Source organism: Pinus tabuliformis, chromosome X (assembly GCF_031772625.1).
Source record: "Pinus tabuliformis cultivar Carrire ecotype Pingquan chromosome X, CPIR1, whole genome shotgun sequence".
NCBI classification, from domain to species: Eukaryota; Viridiplantae; Streptophyta; class Pinopsida; order Pinales; family Pinaceae; genus Pinus; species Pinus tabuliformis.
The window spans coordinates 439472217-439497827 of NC_142308.1; the positions used below are offsets into that span (position 1 = coordinate 439472217).

The 25611-nt window shown below is 32.8% G+C and overlaps 1 long non-coding RNA gene across 1 annotated transcript; it reads left to right on the plus strand.

The window, feature by feature from the left end:
• The first annotated feature begins 14658 nt into the window (after window positions 1-14658).
• LOC149140458 (uncharacterized) lies at window positions 14659-15603 on the plus strand. Its single transcript, XR_016263988.1, has 2 exons — window positions 14659-15299; window positions 15406-15603. It is a non-coding gene; the product is annotated as an uncharacterized LOC149140458 (long non-coding RNA).
• The last annotated feature ends 10008 nt before the right edge of the window (window positions 15604-25611 follow it).

A 25611-nucleotide genomic window follows, 5' to 3' on the forward strand; every position in this document is an offset into this window, starting at 1 on the left:
TTAGACAATTAGGGTTAAATAAAATTAAGCATTAGAAAATTTAGAAAACAATAATAATAATAATAATAATAATAAAATTATGAATTAAATTAATTAAAACTAAATTAATTAACTAATCAATTAAATTTAAATTAATTTATATACTTGGGATTAATTAACTAAAATAAAAATTAAAAACAATAAGAAATATAAATTAATTAATTAAGCTAATTTATGAATTAAGTATATCAATTAAAATATTTTTAGATTCTTAGGTTAAATAAAAATAAGAAAAATAAATTAAAAACAATAAAACTAACCTAATCTCTATTATACATGTAATTAAGTAATTGAGTAATAAATAAAAATAAAATTAATTTTAATAAAATAAAATAAAATAAAAATAATTATAAAAATAATAAAATTTCATCACATTATATAAATAAACTTACAATTAATTAGTTAAGTAAAACAATTGGAATAATTAAAACAAAAATAATTTGAATTAAAATATTTAAACCCGAATTATTATAATAAATTGAAATAAAAATAAAAATAAAAAAGAATTCATATATAAGGGTCGGCTTCTTTATAAATCAAGATCTAGGTTTATTTATACTATGGTCAAAAGATTCTTCTCTCAAGGAACTATCATTCATATTCTATCTTAGTCATGATGATGGACCCTCTTTGGGGTTTGAAACATCGACAAAATAAACACAATACTGTGGATAATCCGGATCATGCTACTCCAAAAAACCACCACAGCAACTTGAAATCTAACATAAGGTTAATGAATATTTACTTTTATTTTTATTCATTTATCATCCATCTGAAACTAGGTGGCCATGGAGGGTTGCTCATTATTTCTACTCTTCATTAATTCTTGAATTTAAATTGCTTATTTTTTTTACTTTTCACTTATTCCTGAATTTAGGGTTTCAGAACTGCATAATCCATTTGGTTAAATTACCTTCTCCTTGAATTTTTTTATTATTTTTCATCATTTTACTTTTAATTTCAAAAAATTAAACCTTACATAATTAGAAAAATATAATCTACTTTACATGTCAAACATTCATCGTTTCAAATCTTTGGTTTTACATAATCTACTTTACATAATTAGAAAAATATAATCTACTTTACATGTCAAACATTCATCGTGTGAAAGTTTTCCTTTTCATTTATCACCTCATTTATTGCCATATTTTCTGAACCGTGTGTTCAAACAAAGATAGAGTTTATTATTAGGGGAATGATATAAATTTACATGACAACCAATTGCAATGGATATCAAAATCTGTATCTAGTTTATGAAAATGTATATGAAATTCGAGATGTTCACCTAACCGTCGAATGTCTACCAAAATCAATTCTGAATCCTTTGCATGCAACATTGTTACATTCATGCAATTCAACTGGATAGCATTCATAGACGGATCAAGACATTTTGAATTTTTATGTTAAATACTTCTGGAAACTGTAGTTTCTATTTCATTTCATCATTCCATCTCTACATCTCGTCCATTAGTCCAGTCATTGTTGTAGTTTATCTGCTTGTGGGTTTAGGTTTATTTTAATTACTTTTAAAATAACTCTGTAGTGTCGTGTGAGTGCTCACGGTCCCAATAATGAATATTCATTCGCATAACCCGTAGCTTTTAAAATCAATTTTCCATGACTATTGCCCTAATGATTTTTTTTTATTTTTTTTTTAAATAAATAATTTCTTTAAAAACTTAGTTCAGATTATTTGGTTTTTTCCAAATGATTTTCAATTATACTTTTACATCTCTAAATATGTTTTTCATTTATATTTTATAACTTCGTAAATTAACTTATATTTTTTCTTTTTTTATTATAGTTGATCGTATCACAGTTTTATTAAATTGGATATCAATATATTTAATTTATTTTAATTATTTTTAATATTTAATATTTCCTTAATACTATTTAGTTTAATCCGTTTTTAATTGAATTTTTTTTAATATTATTTATTTTTTAAATGATTTTAAAACTAAAATAATCAATATATTATTAAGTCTTACACTATATTTTATTTATAATACAATACAGTATTTATAATACAATGTAGCATGGCATATTTGTTTAATTTTATGTATAATCAAAATAACTATGGAAAATATATAGTACAAAAGGATTAAAATTTTTATGTTTAAATTTATATGATAAAATTAAATTGTAATATAGATGATTTTTAAAATCAATTTTGAATATTTGTTTTATTAAATATTTCAAATTATATATATATATATATATATATATATATATATATATATATATATATATATTATATATTAAATATTTCATATTATATATATATATATATATATATAGTTTGTGTTAGAATATGTTAGGTGAAGCTAAAGTGGGCTAGGATAGACTTAAGTATACTAGGCTACATAAGAATAGAATATGTTAAGTTAGGCTAGGTTAGACAAAAACAAGCTAAGGATATTGATAATAATTGATGCAGATCATGCAAGAGTCAAATAGAATGAAAAATATGGAGCTTGTCCCTTATTGAAGGATGGTCAAAACTCGACTCACTCAAGATTATTATCACTTCGCTATATTTTCAAAGCCATCAAGGAACTCAATCCTATTTTATAGTGTTTTGAAAGGGAAGTAGCCCTCTCTTTGATGGGGTAACCCATCAACCATTTTTGTATAAATAAGTGGCATCAATATCCCATTAGGGAGTCAAACTTTTGAAGATTGCGATCAACAACCGTGAAACCTTTTTTCTTAGCATTTTTCAGTAAATTTGTAATATCTCATTTATGAGAATATATCATGATTAATGAGAAGCACCCATTGGTTTCCAAAATAAGTTTCCTTTAGGGTCTTCAGTCTCCTTGGAGTAGGGTCCAACCAAGGTGCTCAAGCCCATTTCTATTCTTATTCTTCATGCATTAGTGCAGTCATACATTTTCAGAAAACCTATCTTTGAAAATATTGCATTTGTAGTGTTAGTGAATAGCCTTGCTTCCAAGTTTATTTATGCAACTTTATTTCATGAATTTAGTAATAATTTATTTCATTCAATAATACTCTTTTCAGCCAAAATTTCAATTCATCCTTTATGTTGCTAATATTGTTTTCCACAATTAGTTAGTTTATCAAACCACTCGTGTATTTTGATTTAATCTTAGATAGTAGCTCCTGATTTAGAAAAAAATTATTGTATATAGTTAGTACTCTTGTTGTGCACTTAGCTTACTTAGATTATTATCTCCTTACATACTATTATACATTTCTACAATATGTTAGTGCATGAATTTCTATCTCGACAAGATACAATAAATTACAAATTTTCCTATTTTTTGCATGAACTAATACATTAAAGGTACCTAGGCACTACTTCACCCTTATCTAGGCCTCCTTCACCTTATCCATCTCTGAAATTTCATATAGAATGCATGATAATGCTCTCGGGTATATCTCTTGTTGCAACATAGGGACTCCTGTAGCAACCCACAAATTACATCACAACACCATATTTGCACACAAATAATTTTCGTCCTTCCATGTCACATTACAATGCACACTAGACATTGCGGATGGAATTTAGAAGCTCAGAGATCCTCTAGGATCCATAACCTAGTGGCTCTATCAAAACTACTTTCTTTTCTACAAATTAGGGTTCACTGTTTGAATGCTTTCTTTTAGTTGCAAATTCGTTTACCATGTATAATATAGTAAACTTAATCCTATTTCAAATTTCTTGAAATTATTTTCTTTCCCTTCTTACAATTAGATAAGGTTTACTTATTGCTCTATTCCTTTTTACAACTTTTGATATTTCTTGTAGCACAAATAACAAAAGTGGTCTATATTAATTTTAATTAAAATTAAATAATTAAGATTTTAAAATATTAATGAAAAAATCTACTTTTGAAGATAAGGTAGCTAAAATACATATAAATCTTTTCTTCTCAATAAAAGTAATTTCTATTTTTTTTTTTCTGGATAAAGACTATTCTATTAAAAAAGATAAAAATATTTACAGAGAGGCCTAGACCTCTGAGGGGGCCTTAGCCTGCCCTCCACCAAAGAAACTTGTGCATATAGCATTCTTCAATCATCTTACATAATTGATAGATTCTGAAGCGAGAATTGAAGTAAGCTGAAAGACAAAAAACTAAGAAGTCCTATAGTTGAGCTATCAGCTTCAGAGGCAGCTTCTCATTTGCAGAGATACAATATTTTTTAAGCTTCCATTACAAAAATGTCAAAAACTAGCCTATCTAGGCCGTAAGTGCTTCTGACCTGAAAACTATATCGATTCATGCTAATATCAAAAACAATGCCTGAGACATGACGAGATAGAACAAAAACCATAGAAGCATAACCTGAGGACCACATATCATAAAGGAGAATGTTGACAGAGCATTTAAACCAGAATTCTTTAATCATGAGGAAGAGAGTCGGTCGCGTCCTTGTTTGCCTGGTTGGGAGAGCCAATCCAGGTAACCATTTCGTTATCTTCAACGCCCATCACACTGCCATCTGGGGGGATAACTAGATTCAGAATGCTTCCTGAAAAGCGCGCTGGTTCACAAGCAAGAATTTGATCCTGTGAAGATGCTGGCTGGGGTTGAGGGGCTTCCGGGAATACATACTCGTTCTGCATATTGTTGTCGTTGAGTACTACCCCAGCAATCTCAAACTGAAATTCGCTCGTATTCTAAGACTGAGACTGAGCCATGGAGATGTTGTCTGAGCTAGTAAGCTCATCTTCCTCCTCCGTAAAAATTACAGTGATATTGGCAGAGATTAAAGGCTTATTGAGCCTACTCCTGAACCTAAACCAGGTGGTTTGAAAGGAACTATTCAGAGAGGGCCTAGAATGATCAGAAGGCGGGGAGGATGGAGAGGCAGAGGCTAAAGGAGTGATGTTCTGAGGAGCAGAACCACGACGACGACGAGAGACTCCACGATTACCTGAATTACCTCCATGACGTGGGACGCCGCGACATAGAGCCATAGCAAGATGCACAGGGAACTTAGGCAGATAAGATGACTAGAACTGGAGGGGAGGGGACCAGACACAAGCTGAACAAACCAAATTAAGAAACCAGAGGAGCTTCTAGACACCCTGAACAGAGCAGGGGTGCGGAAAAAACAACGAGCAAAGGAAAAAGGGGTTGCGAATATCATCTGCAGACACCAGAGAGCGCGCCATGGTTAAATTGCCTTGCTGAAATTCTAGAACCGGATGTGCATTGAATGCCATTACCAGAGCCTTAATTTTGTGCTCTTCACCTTTCATATCATCTGCTGCAGGAGTGTGTGAACTGCTGGAACCGTCCAAGTGCCCGGACAGCTCTCGTTGTTGTATGTGGTTCATTAACACATAGTAATAACACCCGCATCCGGGGAATAAAAGTAATTTCTATTAATAATATTTTAAAAATAAATAAAATTGTGATACATGTGCATGTGTTTTACAATTACATTTTATAAAATTTGATATCTTAACTGTGTGTGTGTGTGGACGTACTGAGGCAAGAAAAAATAAAAAAATCTTGTAAAGGAAGTGTTTGAATCATGTTTTTTATGGTGGAAATGGATTCAGCACCATCAAAAACTTATAGGACACCTAAAATTATGAAGTTTGACATCATTTACTTGGATTTACAAAAATCCTTGCCATATTTTGAAGGCAAATTGCACAAGACAACTAAAAGTGGTCAGGCAAGAAACAATCAAAAAATATTGTAAAGAAAGTGTTTGAATGATGTTTTTAATGGTGGAAATAGATTAGCACCATCAAAAACTTCTAGGTCTCCTAATATGGCAGAATTTCCATAACTTTTAGGCCAAAAAAGCATAATCATTAGACTATGGCTATATTTTATAAGATTTAATATTTTAATAATATTTTAAATAAATTTAAAGGTAATATTTACTTATTTCTTTTTTTAGTGAATATTGTATTTCTTTCTAAACTAGAATATACATGGATATGCTAGATACAAGGTCCTTGTTTAAATATGAACATTGGACCATATCCAAAAGTGCGCTCTTAAAAAAGAGGCATAGGAAATCATAATAAGTAAAAAAACTAAGTAGGTGACAATGTTTAGGGATCAATGTCATCTATAGTGTTGCCACAAGTGTGGGGAAACAATGCCAAGATGTTGCTCAATATGTCCAAATTCTAATCCATATCCTCATGTGACGTTGTAGGTGCTCCATAGATTTTATGATGTGTACTTGGTGCTCGAAAGCGTTCATCAATATTCTAACAAAGATAAAATTCAAATGCAAATATAGGTTGATGGTGTACATATAATGGCTAAAATGATCTCTTGTGTGTCCAACATATGACATCTAATAATCCAGTTTAGTGAGAACCTTTGTGTTCGAAAGTTGCTACTCTTGGGAAGCCCCTTCATGTTCCATGCAAGCTAGTTCCCCCTAGATGGACCCCATGATGGTATCTCAAACACTAGCATCTAAATTTTGTAGTCGATGGTGTGCATATGTGTGTCTTCTAAAGGCTCTCCCCTAATAATATGCATCCCATCAATAGATACATGGTCTGTGATGGGGCATAGATATGTGCTCTGTGATGGGCCATAGTAAAAAGTCAGACAAGAATATAGAAGCTAACTCTTGGGAAGGCAATTGAATTTATGTCAGATTAAAATCATAATCTCATTTCATTTCTTTCCATACCTCTTACCCTTTCCTCCCTATTAGAAAATGCATGTGGATGATGGCCAACGATCGCAATAGATATTGATCAGTCAATGAGTGGAAAGATCAGTAGCTATTGCCAATAAATAAATCCATGCAAATATTGATCAGTCAATGAGTGGAAAGATCAATAGCTATTGCAAATTAATAAATCCACACATGGAGAGTTTGTTGATTCTTGTTGTATTTATTTTTTAGGTAAGACAATTAAAGTAATCTTGGTTATTAATTTAAGATAGTTAAAATAATATGTGTTTAGGATGAGATATTAGTTTTTTTAGTTCATTGGTTCTTATTTTATCTTAATTTCTTAGGTAAGATAATTAACGTATTCTTAGTTATTAATTTAATATAATTAAAAAAATTATTTGAGTGTTTAGGATGAGATATTAATTGTCTTTAAAAAAAATTCTTAAATTTCCCTACTATAGTAGTGGCACTTATACTAGAAAGCATTTTTTCCATCCAGTGTCATATGCAAGTGTTAAGTTCCCAACTACTTGGGTTTACATCATGCCAAATTATCCTTGTCTATATAATCTACTCAAGTTCTTTATTTCAATATTGTTACTCACACATCATATTGTAGATCAAATGAGGTAAGTTATATGTTGACAGGTACAAAATGCATGACCAATGGTAAGCGGATCCCCCATTATGAAGTCTCAATTAGACCTAAAACCATTTGGAGTAGGAGTCTCATCATTTATCTTCTCATCATTTATGTGGGTATGGCTACCACTATGTTTATTTGTTTCCTCTCGGGTTTTGGGAGAAAAGATATTAAGGTGAAGGCAAGTGTGAAATACCTTGAGTGTGAATATGAATCGACTCACATATGAAAAACTTGAAACACACAATCCAATAGTATAACAACACAACAATTGTAACATTCCCTCAATATACCTAGTGAAAAATACACAACATTAGAATGTTTTACCAGTTTTAATAGAATGTAATATTCCCAAATAACTTATCCCATGGTCTTTAACTGATAATCAATTGTTTTAATCATGATCATGAAGTAAAGAAACCTTGGAAAAATAATACCAAATATCATTAGGTAAAATCCATTCATGCAACTTGTTAACATAATGCTTTCTTCTATAACTTTACATCATTAACATTTTTCATTAAAGTAGGCTTGTTAATAACAATTTGAATGATGTATTTCCAACATCATGCAAAGTAGACATATAATCAAGATAATAGAAAAGGAAAGCACATAAATGAACACTAATATATCCCGAGAACCGTGAAGGGAAAAACCAACAAACATTTTTTTTGTTGAACAGTTTGTGGAGGAGTTCACCCTTCGCTTAATGGAAACAAAAGAGCCTATCCCTTGTGCATTATAGAAAGTCTACAAAAGAAACATAATATCTTATTCAAGCATAGTTAAATAAAGGTTATTACATTAAGCAAACTATCATGTTTCACAATCACATTACAAAGTAGTTTTTTGAGCCCAATGCCTTCATGGCATGGTTGTTTCCCACCTTTTGTTACACTTGTAAACTGCATTATATGATCTTTGTATCTATGTGGAACAATAATTATACATAATAAACTCATCACCTGCAATAGTACTAGTTATAATTCATCTTCTGATTGCAACAAAATAAGCTAGTTTAAAACTATCACTCGATTCTCTATGCAAGTCGTGATTCTTTCCTACAAACTCTATCATCAACAAACTCTCACAACATGATAAAATAAAATATCAATTCATAAAAATCATATTCATTCTCTTCCAGTTATCATTTTTATGTCAGAATCACTAACATTTTTTTATGGATCATACCTCTTTTCAAGAAAACATTTTCTTCATCATGCATAAATACAAGTAAAATTCATTTTCGTAACTAGCCTTTTACTTTTACATGCATCATCAAGTACAACACCACAACTATTCAACACATGGAACACCTTATTAGTATCTACAAGCTCATACTTTTAATGCATTTAATCAAAATGCAAAACACAACAATGATATTCTTTTCTGAGTTACTCCTCATTGCAAAACCATACTCAGCAATCCACTGATTCCTTCTAATATGAAACCATTCTTGTTATCACCAACACAACAACATAGGTTACTAACCGCCCATGGGGCTTTGGATTGACGATGAATGGGTGTGCTGTTAAGGCACTCCTTGCGATAGGTCACTGGTTCAAATCCCCCATGGGTACTTAGGTTAGTCTTAACTAAAAAAAAAAAAAAAAAAAAAAAAAAAAAACATAGGTTACTAACCTAAAGTATGGTTAATCTTATTGTCTATATTCCCAAAACAGAATACAAATGCACACAATTATAAGTGCACATCTATTTTTCCCATATTTCAAATGCATTAAATAAATGCATAAAGATTATAAAGGCATGCCCATACATTGCATTAAATAAATGTGTATATATTGCAAAATTATGTATATTCATCAATAATTCACATGCATTAAATAAATGCATAAAAATTATAAGAGCATGGGTTCTTATTCATATTTCACATATTTTAAATAAACTCATATAATTATAATATCATGCCTCCTTTTCCATATTTCAAATAATTTAAATAAATGCATTATAGTTATAAAATAGCAATTGCATTTACATAGGTCAACTTTTTTTTTGTTTATAAATGTAAAAACGATCATAATATCATTTTTGTATTGCCCTAATGCAAATATATTTCCATATGCAACCCACATTTATATTATCATCCTCCAGTGCAAGACCATGTTTAACAACATGAAATACTACTATTGTTATTAAGAATGTAACATTCAAACAATATAAAATACATCTATCATTTTTGTCCATCTTAACAGTTCATGCCAAATGGCAAGAGCTCTCAAGTTCTTGGTGCCTTCGGTTTGAGGCATTTTATCTTTAGCAAAACTGATCAAGGCTCTCATTGTTTGGGACAAGGTCTATTGTTTCTTCTTTTCTCCATGGTGACGGCTACTCAATACATGGAGCTATGTAATGTTTAGATATAACACGACCGATATATTGTATCTTATCTTGGTATAACTCACACTTGCTGAATTTTGCATATAGCTTGTGGTCAAGCAGAGTTTGTAGCATTATTTCTAAGTATTATTTGTGCTCTTACAATGTCTTAAGAGTATATGAATATAATATATAAAATTAAGCACAAACTGTCTAAAAACTTGTAATATTTTATTCATTAAAAATATAAACATAGCATGGGCACTTGTGAGCCTCAAGGGACTGTAAATTCATAATGCTCGTATCTTGTTCGAAAGGATGTCCTTCGAATATATTCTTCCTTAATGCTTTGCCAATGATACTCGATGGTTGAGATTTGCTTTAATCAAACGACCAAGATTGTCTTGATCAGATAACCAATATTTCCCAAATATGACGACCGTTATTTCTCAAATATGATGGTTGAGATCACTCTAATTGAATGGATGAGATTTTCTAGATCAGAGGTGTAAGATCACCCAGATCTAAGGGCCATGATTTACCAAATCGAACAACTTCAATTTCTCATATTTGATGGTCATAGTTTCCTTGATTGAACGACTGAGATCAAACTAGATGGCCACGATTTCTCATATTTGACTATCAAGATCGATTTAATCGATCAATCGAGATTGTCTAGATCAAATGATCAAATTTTCCTAGAGATGGAGCCCTTGATTTGGGTAGTGGATCTCATGCCACTTGGAAGTTAGGTTGATGGTTGGTGTGTATAAGTTGTTTGACACATGGCATCCCTAAAGTCATAGATCGATCGGTGAGTCGATATGTGATTTTTCACAATATGGTAAGTTTGTCAGTTGGAGGCGTTGTCTGGCAATTTTGTAGGAATGTGTGTTTGTGAGGTTTATAAAGGATCAATATGATTTAATTTTAATGTATGTAGGAGGAATTCAATGTGGTTGCCCAAAGGAGATGTGCAACCTGCAACACCTTAGTAATGTAGACAACCATTTAAATCACCTCATGGGGCCTATAATTGTAGTATTCTCCCTAAATATTAGGAATTAGAGATGGCGGACTTGTCCTAAAAAAATTTAGGGGCTCAATACCTTTGAAAGAGGGTGATTACCACAATATGCAATAACTAGTTGTGCTGCGTAATTCACTGAGTAGAGTGACACCCTCTTTAATCAGCATGATCTCAGCTCCAATACCTCTTTTGTTGGGAAATTTGGCATGATTGAAGACTCTGGAGCTCAATAAAAATCTTTTTAGTGGAGGAATACCCAATACATTTCTAAATCTCACATCTCCATTGGAATTGAACCTATCCTAAAGCTTTCTTGTTGTAATAGTTTTGGTATTGACCATCAAAGAATTCACCACAAATACAATCACTCTACCATAAATCAGATTTGGTTCGTTATGTTTTAAACTTCTTAAACTAATAAACTAGCCATTTTTTAGTAATAAATTAGCCTTGAAGTAAAATCATGAGCAAAAGGCATAGCCTAAGATGAGATATAGTTTATAAGCCACTAGCCTTAAGCTACAACATGTATACTATTGTGTTTAGAATCCTACATACTATGAAGGTATAGGTTATTAATATTTATGATAAGGTTATTTAATGTTTAATAGTTAGTCATGTAGATTATATATATATATATATATATATATATATATATATATATATATATATATATATATATATATATATATATACAAACCTACATTTTTATCTACAAAGAGTTTAAAAATTTTAAATTTAAAAATCGAAAAGTATACATTGAAATTTTCTTTGAAGTTTAAAGTCTTGAAAAACATAGTCTCATCACAATAAATTTATGTTAGTAAAAGGCAACAATACCTTATGGTTATGGTTATTCCCATGCTTATTCTTAGGGTAGAAAGATCATGTTATATATTAATGTTTTTATTGTTGATGTGAAGTCTCTCAGCTAATGCGGAATTTTTGACATAACAAACATTATATAGTAGAAACAAAGTCATTATGTAGGTGTATGTTGGGTGATCCCATATCCAATAATTGTACCATCTATGTTGACTTGATGGTGTAGGTTTGGTAAAGATTATGTGTTAACTTGATGGTGTAGTTTTGGTAAGATTATATGGTAGGTTTTTACCACTAAGTTCATCCTCTATTGTGCATACCATGAATTACAAATATGTCACCTCCAAGGCGTTTGTGGTGCACTACCTGGTTAAAGATCAATAAGGGTTAATGAGGTTTGACTCACTTGACCCCATAAATAACAAGTTAAAAGTAGATTTGGATTTCCATGTGCCCAAAATAAGGTATTCTAACTATGGTCTAATAAGAACTTTGCACGGATAATTAGATCCATAAATGTAGGAATTGCCCAAGAAAGTGTCCAAAATGTCAAAATGAGTGAAAGTTGGTGAACAAGGGATAAAAAGAATCCAAGGACACCACCTAAGTGTTATACATCGTAGCAAGGCCCCAAATTTATGATAATGTGAAGGGTATTACAAGGAAATGTTCATCACATTGAAATAGTAATTGAGAGGTATTATTTTGTCATTGGGCAAGTTACACATGAATCTAGTGTTGGGTTGAACCACATAATGCACTTCTTATTCTAGATAGGCACATAGGAATCAAGGATGAAGTAGGTGAAAATGCTAGGTTAGATGTATAAAGGGCTAGAGAAAGGAGGTGGAAACACTAGGGTGGCCTTATTGAGTGAAGAGAAGAGAGGTGACTATTCTAGGCTAGATTAGTGAGGACAAAAGAGAAGATAGAGTAATAGGTGTTATTAGTATGATCGGGAAAGTGACCATGTAGCTACAATTAACCACTTAACACCAATGTCTTGCAGGAGTGGTTGTTGACTAAGATTCCATCTTCTTAATTTGGCCGTACTCAAGATAATGATCCATGAAGAGACCAATCAAATGACCAAAGTAGAAAAACGACCAAGATCTTGGAGAGATGTAGTACACGTTTTCAAATTTAGGGAGTTCACAAGTTTCTAAATTCTCCATATTTTTCAAGGTTCATCTAACTTTGAAATAAGGAAAAGATCCATGTAAGAAAAAAATAGAAATTGAAAGAAACACTAATATAAGAAAATGCATGCTTGTTGTTTTATTTGAAATTTGTCCACTCCTTGCAACAATATTAGACACAAGCCTCTCGATTTTTATTACGTCAAACAATTATTAAACCGCATATTACCATTATATCATAATAAATGAATGTATATCATCAAATTATTATTCTCCCTCAAAGAACTATAAACTTGTGAAGAGTGAGATAATAAACACACTTTTTTCCTTTGAGAGTCTGTGTAGTACTCTCAGCCATGATCTGATATGCGATCTCCCTTGCTAGCAGCTTATCTGGAACATAAAGAGGAAGAACATGTGGGTCGGCTTTGCTGCCGAAAACTCTGATGTAGGCGAAATTTTCTTCTCCAAACCAACTTGCTACTGCTGGTAAATCGAAGGAAGCTTGATAGGAAATTTTTGAAATGGGTTTATCAAAAATGGAATAGTAAATGGGCACCATGAAACCATTACAAATTTGATACAGGTGGTCTTTATAAGAAGACTTCCACAATTTTTGATGATATATATGAATGGGTGAAGGGTCCTGTGGAGTCCACCTCCACCCAAGAACAGGAAATTCTGAATTGAAACAAAGAGTGTCTAGGATATATGCACTATAGTAGAACGGGGGCATTTTCCTTTCTGAAACAACAGACTGAGACCTAAAATCACGAACAGCTACTGCTAATTTATCCACAAGGATAGTAGCCCAATCCATAATCCAACTGTTTACTGCCGCCTCCATTAAAGGAACCATTTCAATGGTAAAATTGGCAGAATCATGCAATCCCCATAGCCTACACATCATAATCCCCGCATAACAATAAGGAGAAGCTAAAGAATCGATCGAGTACTTACCGGAGGATTCGTGCTTGTGATTGTTGGGATTTTGCCTCCAATCCTTGATAGGTTCAGATTCGATCTCATTCTCGCTTGCGAACTTCTCCAAGAAGTCTTTGTTATATATTTTCTCTCGTTCAGGCAAATGATACATTTGCCTTAGGTCATCCGGCTTGAATGATCCGAAGATAAATTCTTTTAATAAATTCTAAAACCCAAACATGAAACCCTAAACCCTAAACCCTAAACCCTAAACTATCCTAGCTTAAACTAGGTAAATTCTTTTAATAAACACCTAAATAAAATTCTAATAAAACTAATAATTCAATTCTATTGGTAACTGGTATTGAAGCTAAAAAAATAAATAAATAAAACTTAAAGAGCAATTTAATTTTATGAGTGTTGAAGCCAAATGAAAACCATCAATTATATTAGAAATAAAAGAACATACCTAGCTCTCTCGCATAAAAATATTAATTGAATTTAACGGATGTCAAAAATCCCACCTTAAATTCATATTCAAATTCAAACGTGAACATTCCAAATTTGGACGGACGTGGATGTTAAGTACTTTGGATGGATGAAGTACTTTGGATGAGAATTTCAAGAAAAGCATCTTACAGCTATTTCAACGGATCTGCTCCTTCAACGGAATTTTCTGTATTCGCGTTTTGGAAGTGTTTTCTGATGGCTGTGACTGTGTTGGTGCAACGTCAACGAATTTTGATGTGATGGCTGTTTTTATTACTTTTTTTGCTTCAGGATTATGTTTTTATTACTATTTCTGTTAGGATGACAGGGATTATGCTTTTTACTATTTCTGTTGTGAAAAAAGCTGGAGAATCTTTGTAAGAGATAATCCTAGTCGTCCGTTGCAAATAGAATTGGCATCAACATCTATGAGATAAGCAGCGCTGCAATCCCAATCATCAACATCTATGAGATAGCAGAGTGCGCGAGATAAAGGGTGCTGCTTATCAAACTGGTTATCTCAACGGTTCAAGTTCTTGATTGCTTTAATTCGATTTAATTTTGGATTCATATTGGCATTGGATTGGGATTGTTGTGCTCCTCCTCCTCCTCTCAAAGTTTCTGCATTGTGTGGTCTAGTCTCGTGCGTCTGTATGTTTGGAGCTCCATGTGTTGTGTGTGTATGAATGTGGTCTGGTCTCTGTTGTTAGGTGTGTCTGTCTGTGTGGTGTGGTTGTATTCTCTGAGATCTGGAGGCAGAGGCGTGGTTGTGTTTTCATAGAGGCAGAGGCAGAGGCAAGTAGCCTATCAATTACTGAATCAAGACAACTTTGCCCAGGGATGACAGTTAAATGAGGCATCCGAACTCTGCCCAAGGATCACAATTAACTGAGGCATCCGATCACAGTTAAATGAAGCATTCTGGTATAGATCACTCTGATTATGGGTTGTGGGCTGCAAATAAAATTAGGTGAAGGAGAGAGGAATCGATTTGATTTTAGACATTTAATTCGGTAACTTGATGTTCAGAGTTGTATGGTTTTTTAAATTAGATTTTCCGCATTCTTGTTGAGGCGGCAGTATAGATCCTTAGTTGCACAGAAATGGAGAGAAACAGGGCCTGCCAATATGGATCTGGGCGGCGGCCATCGTCAAATACTGGCCACTGGGAGCATTATTCTGGAGGAGAAATTCCTCAGAGCCTGCGGTTTCTTGGTGATCCTCTGCATCCATGGTGAGCGGTTTCTTGATTTTGTAATTTAGATCCTCTGAATCCATGTTTTTCGGTTTTTTAAATTAAATCTTGTGCATCCCTGCTGAGGCGGTTTCATATTCCACAGGAATCCTATGCTGATCCCAGATTGCAGTCAGTGTGCATCGATGTGAGGCGGTTTCTTGGTTTCTTAAATTAAGTCCTCTGAATCCATGTTTCAATCCATGTTGCAGGGATGTATTTACAATGGAGAAAGGTAACCAGAGAACTGTAATACTGATATGTATTTAGTTTATATTAGTATTCCTGAGTTATTCTTTGGTTTTGTTTACATCGATTGAAGTAGAATTTTTAACCGGACCGGCCTAATGTTAATGTTTTTAAATCTTTATTCTTTGTTATTTCTCTCTGGATCTCATTAATCCCTTAAATCTACTATGTACTTTAATCTTTCTTCTCTCTTCTTAGTCCGCTGCCAATCCCATTAATTCCTTTTGATTTTTAGTTTTATTTTTATTTTTTTGGGTCTGTTCTCGGTTGGCATTAATTCTGGCTCTGTTCTTTCTATGTAGTTTTCGATCTTTAACCCTACTCTGTTTTTGATAGAGCCTGTTTGTTTCATCAATTCCAATTGTAAGAATTTCGATATGGATGGCTCTTGTTCATTTGGGTTTTTCTGTTCTGTATGTATTGATCCGAAGATCAGCGAGAAGAGATGCATGGATGAAATAATTTTTAACCGGACTAGCCTGATGATAATGATTTTAAATTCTCTCTGGATTTCATTCCTTTCTCTCTCTTCTTAGCCGCTCTTTCTTTCTATGTAGTTTTCGATCATTAACTCTGCTCTCTTCTTTCTATGTAGTTTTCTTTAGCCCAATTCCGGGTAGGTTTTTTTCATCGTGAATGTTAAAATAATTGAATTAAAGAAACCTCCATTACTTTACTTTGTAATAGATGTAGTTTGTATCCATCTTCTAAGCTCTGCTCTTTTCCACCTAATACTTTCACTTCACTTTTAGTTATGATAATATTTTTAACATTGTAATGATTTAGTTTTATGAGAGTGGTTTTTACTGATTTTTTTAGTTGGGCTTAATTTATTATTGTAATTTTATTGTTCCAATTTGTATTTCACTCCTTTCAGATTATTACATTTATTCATTGATTTGGTTTATCTCTGTGAAAGTTTGTGGATTCATTTAAATTGGCTTCTTACTTTTACATTTATATGTCTATGAGTTTTCTTTCTCAATTAAAAATATAGTTGACTTAACCTATGCCTCTCAGAATCAGTTTTGGATGGGCCCTCCAATTATATTTTTAAATTTTACAAATATATTTTTCATTTAGAAATATATTTTTTATTTATGTCTTATAAGATATGGTACATTTGAATTTTTAGATTATTGTATTTCTCTAAATGAATTTCAGTTATATTTTTATATTTTACTAATATGTTTTTCATTTAGAAATATGGTCTTTATTTATATCTTATAACTTATGTTACATCTTCTTTTTACATTAGTATTGTGGTTAAATTCAATGTATTTTATATTGTATATTCATACATTTAATTTATTGTAACTTAATTTTGTTATATTTGAATTTTTATTAATGGTATTTAATTTAAATTGTTTTTGAATGATTTATTTGTTAATGTTGTTTAGTTTAATTTATTTTTTCAAATGATTTTCAAATTTAAATATTTAATATGTTATTTAAGTTCTGCACTATATTTATTGATGGTACAATGATGTATGATATATTTTTTTAATTAAAATAACATAATGTACAAAGGAAAATGTTTGAATTTATATAATATAAAGTGATAATGCTCTTAAATTTAAATATTTATGATAAAATTAAATTGTAATGTAAATATTCTTTAAGATTTCTTTTGAAGATATATTTTATTAAGATTTTCAACTACAACATCTTTATATATAAACTTTTAGGAATCTACATTCTGTTAGACTAGGCAAGACTAAGCTAGAGTGGGCTAGGATAGACCAAAATTAGACTAGGCTACACAAGGATAGAATAAGTTTAAGCTAGGGTAGGGTGGACTAGACAAAAATAGGATAGGCTACTCTATAGTGTGCTAGGGTAAGCTAGAGTAGGCTAGCTAGGCTAATATAGAGTAGACAAAGGTAAGTTAGGGTATCCTAGCATGGGCTACTAAAGAATAGGCTAGGCTAGGCAAGGCTAGGTTAGGCAAGGCTAGGTTAAGCTAGGCTAGGTTAGGCTAGGTTAAGCTAGGTTAATCTAGGCTAGAATAAGTTAGGCTAGGGTAGCCATAATACGCCAGGCTAGCCCAGAATAGGCTAGGGGCTAGGCTAGGGTAGGCTACAATAGGCTAGGCTAGGCTAGCCTAGGTAGAGTGGGCTAGCCTAGGCTAAGTTAAATAAGGTTAGGGTATATTAGGCTATGTTAGGCTATGCTAGGCTAGAGAAGGCTTGAGTATGTTAGGCTACGCTAGAGTAGGCTAGGCTAGTTTAGGCTAGGCTAGAGTAAGTGAGGCTAGGTTAAGCTAGGATAGTTTAGTCTAAGCCCTAAACCCTAAACCCTAAACTCTAAAACCCAAACATGAAACCCTAAACCCTAAACCTTAAATGCTACACTCTAAGCATTTTATAGAATTTTAAAAAGTTTTTTGTAACTTTTATTTAAGTGTTTATTAAAATCATTTACTGAACCCTTATAAAACCTAAACCTTAAACCCTAAAACCTAAGCATTTTATAACATTTTAAAAATAGTTTTTTAACTTTTATTTAAGTTTTTATTAAAAGAATTTACTAGATCCTTATAAACCCTAAATCCTAAAACATGAACCCTAAACCCTAAACCCCAATCCCCAAACCCCAAACCACAAACCCTAAATACTAGTCATTTTATAACATTTTAAGAAGCCTTTTGGTACTTTCATTTAAGTGTTTATTAGAAGCATTTTCTAGAGTCTTATAAACTGTAAACCCTAAAACCTAAACCGTAAACTGTAAACCCTAAACCCTAAACACTAAGTATTTTGTAACATTTTGAAAAGTGTTTTATAACGTTTATTTAACTTTTTATCAAAATAATTTACTAAATTGTTATAAATCCTAAAACTTAAGCCTTGAACCATAAACCGTAAACCCTAAACCGTATAGCCTAAACCCTAAATTAAATTCGCTAAATACAAAATGGTATATTCTATATTTATATTAACTAATATAATTTATTATTATAATCCTATTTATAATTAATATTAAATAAATATTATTGATTTATTATTGTTGTAAAACATTTTTAGTGTTGATGCAAAGTCTTAATCATAGTTGAGAACAACTCCGAATATATAATAATTTTTATTTTTATTAATTAGTGTAGCTAATTATTATAACATTTTAATAAATAGTCTATATGTATAGAGAATATCATGCATGAAAATATTATGCACAAAATTTTATATTTTGTTAATATACCATGTAATAAAAGACTTTCTCTAATAATTTGAATTAGGATTTGGTTATGCAAGATAATGATAATTAGAATGATTGTTTCAATATGGAAATGTTTAGGAATCAATTGAAGATAAGTAATCATTTCTAGGGTACATAAAACAATAAGTGATTCATGACTGCATAGTAATGCTTGAGAACAACAATTTTGGAGATTAGTTGGTCCATCTTAAGCATTATAATTATAGAAACAAGATTATAATTTGAAATACAAAAAATTTATGTTGGTTTCAATTTTCGTGGATTTTTTAAGTTTGTGATACCTGTTTAGTTATAGTGGAGTAGTCACTTTTGTTTATCCTACAAAATCTCACACAAAACAATGGTAAGAGTCATGTAAATTGTTTTTCTATTACATATTCAATTCAAAGTTTAACTAATTGGTACCAACTACACCCTTTAACTTGATAATTTTGGTTCCTATATTCAACTTAAAGATAGAGAATGAAGTATCTCCATTGACAACATATAACAAAATATAAAGATGTCAAAAAAAAATATTGAATACTCTTAGTCAAGTCTACTATCCATATTGAACAGAGTCATAATGTTATTGAGAATAAAGGGTTGTCTGCACAACTAGCTTATAGAGTTATACTTCAAGTAGATTTGAGTGAATTTATTGTTCCTCCACATTTAATATATTTTCTAAGAAAATTATTATAACAAAGTTACTATATGTCAATTTCAAGCTACAATTTAGGTAGAAATAGGTTCTATATTTTATGTTTTACTTTGAAACTGTCAATTGTTTTTACTTTAAAAGCAAAAAAATGTTATTTTAAAATGTAATTTTTTATTTTTTTGCTTTTGCCATCAACCATGTTGTCTTTCTAACTTTCAAATTGTCAATCTTTTACGTCAAAAGAAATTACATGTTGTTTTTTAATTTAACATTTAATTTTTTAGTGTTCATATTTTAAAATTTAAGAGTTAATTATTTTGATTTGTTTTCTTTTAATTTAATGTTACTTTTCTTTTTGTTTGTAGATCTTTAACTAACCTAATTAATATTCTGCATTCTAAATTTAGGTAACTTTTTGGTTTTTGGTAACTTTTTACTTTTTGGGTTGTTGTAATTAGTATTTCTTGAATTCAACCCTAACATTTAGTTAAGAGTTGGTATAAGAATTCGAATTCGTGACGATCCGAATTTGCGGTGTTTATTCATAGCCGTTTCGGATTTCAAAATAGCAATCAGTCAGAATTGTTTAAATATGTGCCCAATTGTTACAAGACGTATTATATGAGTATGTTCGACAATAATTCAGATTGAATCCAAGTCAAATTGAATATCCACAATGTTGTTGTCTGTGTCTCTGTATTTTGTTGGGAGAGGGTCGTGTGTTCGATCCACAATGTTGTTGCCTCTGTATCTTTGTTGAGACAACATTGTGTGTTCCATCCACGTTCCTCTTCATCTTTGTCTCGAGAGGGTTAGATTGAATATAACTCAGATTGAATATATCAAGGTCGTGTGTTCGATCCACAATGTTGTTGCCTCTGTATCTGTGTCTTTGTCGGGAGAGGGTCGTGTGTTCGATCCACAGCGTTGTTGCCTTTGTATCTTTGTTAAGAGAGCACACTGAATATATGAATGTCATGTGAATGTTGTTGCCTCCGTATCTGTATATTTGCTGGGAGAGGGTCTGTTCGATCCACAATGTTGTTGTCTCTGTATCATTGTTGAGAGAGAATTCTGTGTTCCATCCTCATTCCTATTTGGAGAGCGTCAGATTGAATATATGAAGGTCATGTGTTCGATCCACAATGTTGTTGCCTCTGTATCTATATCTTTGTTGGGAGAGGGTCGTGTGTTTGATCTACAGTGTTGTTGCCTCTGTATCTTTGTTGAGAGAGCATATGAATATATGAAAGTTGTGTGTTCCATCCACATTCCTCTATATCATTGTTTGGAGAGGGTCAGACTGAATATATGAAGGTCCTGTGTTTGATCCACTCTCCTCTGTATCTTTGTTGGGTCCTATGTTCGATCCACGCTCCTATGTATCTTTGTTGGGAAAGCGGCTCTGTATCTTTGTTTGGAGAGCGTCAGACTGAATATATAAAGGTGTTTCTTCGATCCATGCTCAACGTAGCTAGCACTTCATAACTCTACTTCAAATCACGTTGGAGGTAAGGAGGCCATTTCTGTCTATTCAAATTAACTCAACATTCTTGATACATGCCTCTGTTTCTTAGATCTTTGTTTTACTTCTTCTTGGATCTTTGTTTTAAAGTCTTGGTGATAAAAAATTTCTGAAACTATGGAGATAGTTGATGGAAAGTCTTGTTTGCACATTTGAAGCCATGCATTTTTCTGCAACTATAGATAGGGTTTATCGATACTTTTGTTTGCAGAATCTTTGTTTTAAAGTGTTGTTTATAAAAAAAAATCTACAACTATGGATATATTTTAGTGACAAATTTGTTTTCACATTCAAAACCATGTCTCTTTTTCGAGCCTTGTTTTAAAGTAGGGTTTATAATTTTTTCCTGCAACTATGGATATCGCAACTATGGATATTGTTCATCGATAATTTTGTTTTTACATTTGAAATCATGCCTGGATATCGCAACTATGGATATTGTTCATCGATAATTTTGTTTGTACATTTGAAATCATGCCTCTTTTTCAAACTTTGTTTTAAAGTAGGGTTTATAATTTTTTCCTGCAGCTATGAATATCTTTTGCAAATAATTGTATTTGCACATTTGAAACCATGCAACTATGCCTCTTTTTTGAACCTTGTTTTAAAGTAGGGTTTATAATTTTTGTCTCCAACTATGGATATCATTTGCGAATAATTCTATGTGCAACTATGGATATAGTTTGTAAATAATTCTGTTTGTACATTTGAAACTATGTATCTTATTTCAGTCTTGTTTAAAATAATTTTTTCATGCAACTATGCATAGTGTTTATGCATAATTTTGTTTGCACATTTGAGATGTTGAGCACTTGTTTATAATTCTTTTTCTGCAACTATGAGAAATAATTATTGATACTTGTTTATAATTCTTTTTTTCAACTATGATAAATACGTATGGATGCTTTTCGTGTTCCGTTATACTTTTTTTTCACACAATGTAAACTCTGAGCACTTCGTCATCAAGATTCATCCTCAATTACTATATAGGCTCAATTACTATATCAGCCCAATAGTGTGGACTCAATTCTTGGATTATTGTTACCAAGACATCAATCATAGATACATGTAGCCACACAATTATGATCCAAAAACCGAGATTACAATCTTAACTTCATAGAAATTCATGCAAACATTTATCTCTTTGGGGTTTGTCAAAGGACGGATTGGAAAAGTTTTTTGGGTGGGTGATACACTTTGATGATTTTTTTTAACTCTATTTTAATATGAAAATAGATTCAAATTTTTTTATTCGAATTGAAATTTGGCACTCAAATTATATATTTTTTAAAATTTTAATACACAAATAAATCTAACCTTCTAAATTATATTTTTAAATATAAATATGTAGAAATAATGTAGGAATTGGAATTTGGCACTGATATCATATATTTTTTAAAATTTTAATACACAAATAAATTTAAAATAATTAGAGTTATTTTTTATTTTTATCTAAATATAACATGAAAATGTTGTCACGTGTGTTTATTTTTGATGTTCACAACTCTTTGAGCTTTTATATCGAAAATCATAACTTTTCTTTTGTTATAATAGTTGAAATAGAATGAAGGTATCAAAATACATCTTAGTGAGGCAATATATTAGAAATACACCAATCTCTTAGTAGTGAAAGTATTGAAGGCATATAAACAATTGTTTGTGTAATGTATATATTGATATCTGAATTATCAATGTAAAGAATGAATCAATAAGTATTATAAATAAAGAGAATGAAATGAGATGTAATTTTTATTTTTTTTAAGGTTTTGTGAGGAGGTAGAGGCTGAGGGGGAGGTGGAGGTGGAGGTGGTGTAGGAGGAGGAGGCAAAGGCAACTGTGGAGGAGGTGGAGGTGGAGGTGGAGGTGGAGGAGGAGGAGAGGTGGAGGTGGAGGAGGAGGAGGAGGAGATGGTGGAGAAGGAGTTGGAGGTGGAAGAGGTGGTGGTTGTGGTGGAGGTGGAGTAGGTGGAGGTGGAGGAGCAGGTGGTGGAGGAGGAGGAGGAGGAGGAGGTGGCAGAAGCAGAGGTGGTAGAGGAGCTGGAGATGGAGGTGAAGATGGAGGCAGAGGTGTAGGTGGTGGAGGAAGTGGAGTTGGAGGTGGAGGAGGAGGAGGAGGCGGAGGAGGAGGTGGTGGTGGTAGAGGTATATGTCGTGGAGGTGGAGGTGGAGGAGGTGGAGTTGGAGAAGGAGGTGTTCGAGGAGGAGGATGAGGATGTGGTGGTGGTGGTCGAGTAGGAGGTGGAGGTGGAGGTGGAAGAGGAGGGGGAGGATGAGGTGGAGGACGAGGTGCAGTGAAAGGTTGTTGAGGAGGTGGAGTTGGACGTGGAGGAAGAGGAGGTGGAGGTGGGGGTGAAAGAGGACAAGAAGGAGGTGGAGGTGAATGCATAGGTTGAGAAGGATGAGGAGGAGGTGGAGGACGAGGAGGAGGATGACGAGGTGATGGTGGTGGAGGAGTTGAAGCAAGAGCTGGAGGAGGAAGGGGTGGACGGTGTGAAGATGGTGGAGGAGGTGGAGGTGGAGGAGGATGAGGAAGAGGAGGAGGTAGTTGAGGTAGATATGGTGGAGGAGGAGGTGGAGGTGGAGGTGGTGGTGGTTGAGTCAGCGATGTTAAGATGGAGGAGGAGGAAGAGGTGGAGGAGGAAGTGGAGTTGGATTTGGTTGAGGTGGTGGTGGTGGAGTCGGTAATGTGAAGGTGGAGGTGGAGGTGGAGGTGGAGGTAGAGAAGGTGGTGGTGGAGGTGGAGGTAGAGGAAGTGGTGGCGGAGTTGGAGGAGCTGGAGGAGGTTGTTGTGGAGGTGGTGGTGGATGAGGAGGGAGATGGGGAAGAGGAGGCAAAGGAGGAGGTAGAGGTGGTGGAGGAGGTTGAGTTGTAGGTAGAGGAAAAGGAGGTGGAGGAGGTGGAGGTGGATGTGGGGGAAGAGGAGGTGGTGGAGGAGGAGATGGAGGTGGAGGAGGAGCAAGAGGAGTTAATAGTGGAGGTGGAAGTGGAGGGGAGTGGTGGGAGGAGGTGGAGCTGGAGGTGGCGTTGGAGGAGGTGGTGGTGGAGGATTTCGTGGGGGATGTGTATGTGGTGGAGGAGGAGAAGGAGGAGAAGGCAGTGGAGATGGAGGTGGTGGAGGAGGAGAAGGTGGTGGAGATTGAGGTGGTTGAGGAGGTGGAGGTGAAGGAGAGGAGGAGGTGGATTAGGATGAGGAGGACGAGGAGGAGGTGGATGTGGAGGAGGTGGAGGAGGAGGAGGTGGAGTTATGCAAGTTAAATTAAAATTCATCTCTTAAATTCAAATATTAAATTGTCACTCTCTCTCCATTGTTGGAAATGAAAGCTACAGTCTCATGAATCCAGAACATATCTCTTGACACACATAATACCCTACCATTAAATGATATGTAATACATTTAGGAAGATTTCCTCTATGCACAAATATAGTCATTCAAGTACATGAAATTTATTTAACGTTTAGATCTAATATCTTGTCCAAGAGTTTGAAGCATTTTTCAAGATTAAAATTTTGTGTTTGTTTTTTTTTTAATTTTATTAGTCCCTTCAACACTTATAGTTATTGTTTTACTGTTCCATGAACCATTTTTTGGGAATGACCAGTTTCATCTATTTATCATTTATTTAAAATGTGTTGGGTTAACGTTAGCGTTAACATTGTTTCTTGAATAAGAAGCCTTATGTTATTTTTTTATGTTTACTTGAGAAACATAGGATATTAGGAATCATATATGGATTTGTTTATTATATGGACATTCCACATATTTATCATAATTATTATTACCTTTTTATATATCTAACGGTTTAAGGAAAAAAATTAATTTCTATTTCACTTTCTTGCATGACCTAAGATTCTTCACTTTTTAGAGAATCCATTGTCTATCTTGTATTTTGTTTCAAAATACTAATTGGTAAAGTGAAATATGTTCTACTTGGCTATTTGTATGGAAAAATGACCTATGCTCTAGCTTCCTATGTGTTCATTGTAGGGGATCTATTTTCATGTGAACAACATTCCTTTAATGAAATTATACTTTTGAGGGAAAGGCTAAAGGAGCAATACATGTAATTAGTGGAGGATGAGAAACTCTTTAGTGTATTATCATTTTTGAAGCTGAAATCCTTTGATGATACTTATTTTTTAACATGTTATACTAAGTAATGAACATTCTTCTTTGTGGGTTGTATTTTTGAACTCGAAAATTGTGGCTTTATATGAGTTTGTGTTAATTGATTTTTTTATCATATAGGAAATTAACTTTCATTACATATTTTGTGTAATATCAAAAAATTGTGTATTCATCAACAATTATTAGAGTCTTGGTTGAAGAAGAAATCACAATAGTTACTATAATAGTTACACACCAAGGAGTTGAAAAGATTATAGATGGTGATGAACCATCAAATCCTAAAGATGTTGGTTTATTTGAAGCTAAGTAATTGGTTTAAAAGAATTTACTAAAATGTTATAAACCCTAAATCATAATCACTAAACCCCAAATTCTAATCCCTAAACCATAAACCCAAAGAATTTTAGGAGTATCTATAATAAGGGAAGACCACACCTAGATATGTGAGTGTAAGAGGGAGAAAATTGTGGCACATGAGATACCCTAACCTTTGTTTTTCAACCCTTCTTCATAAATTTATTTCCTTTTATTCATTTTTCTTTATAACTCCTCGA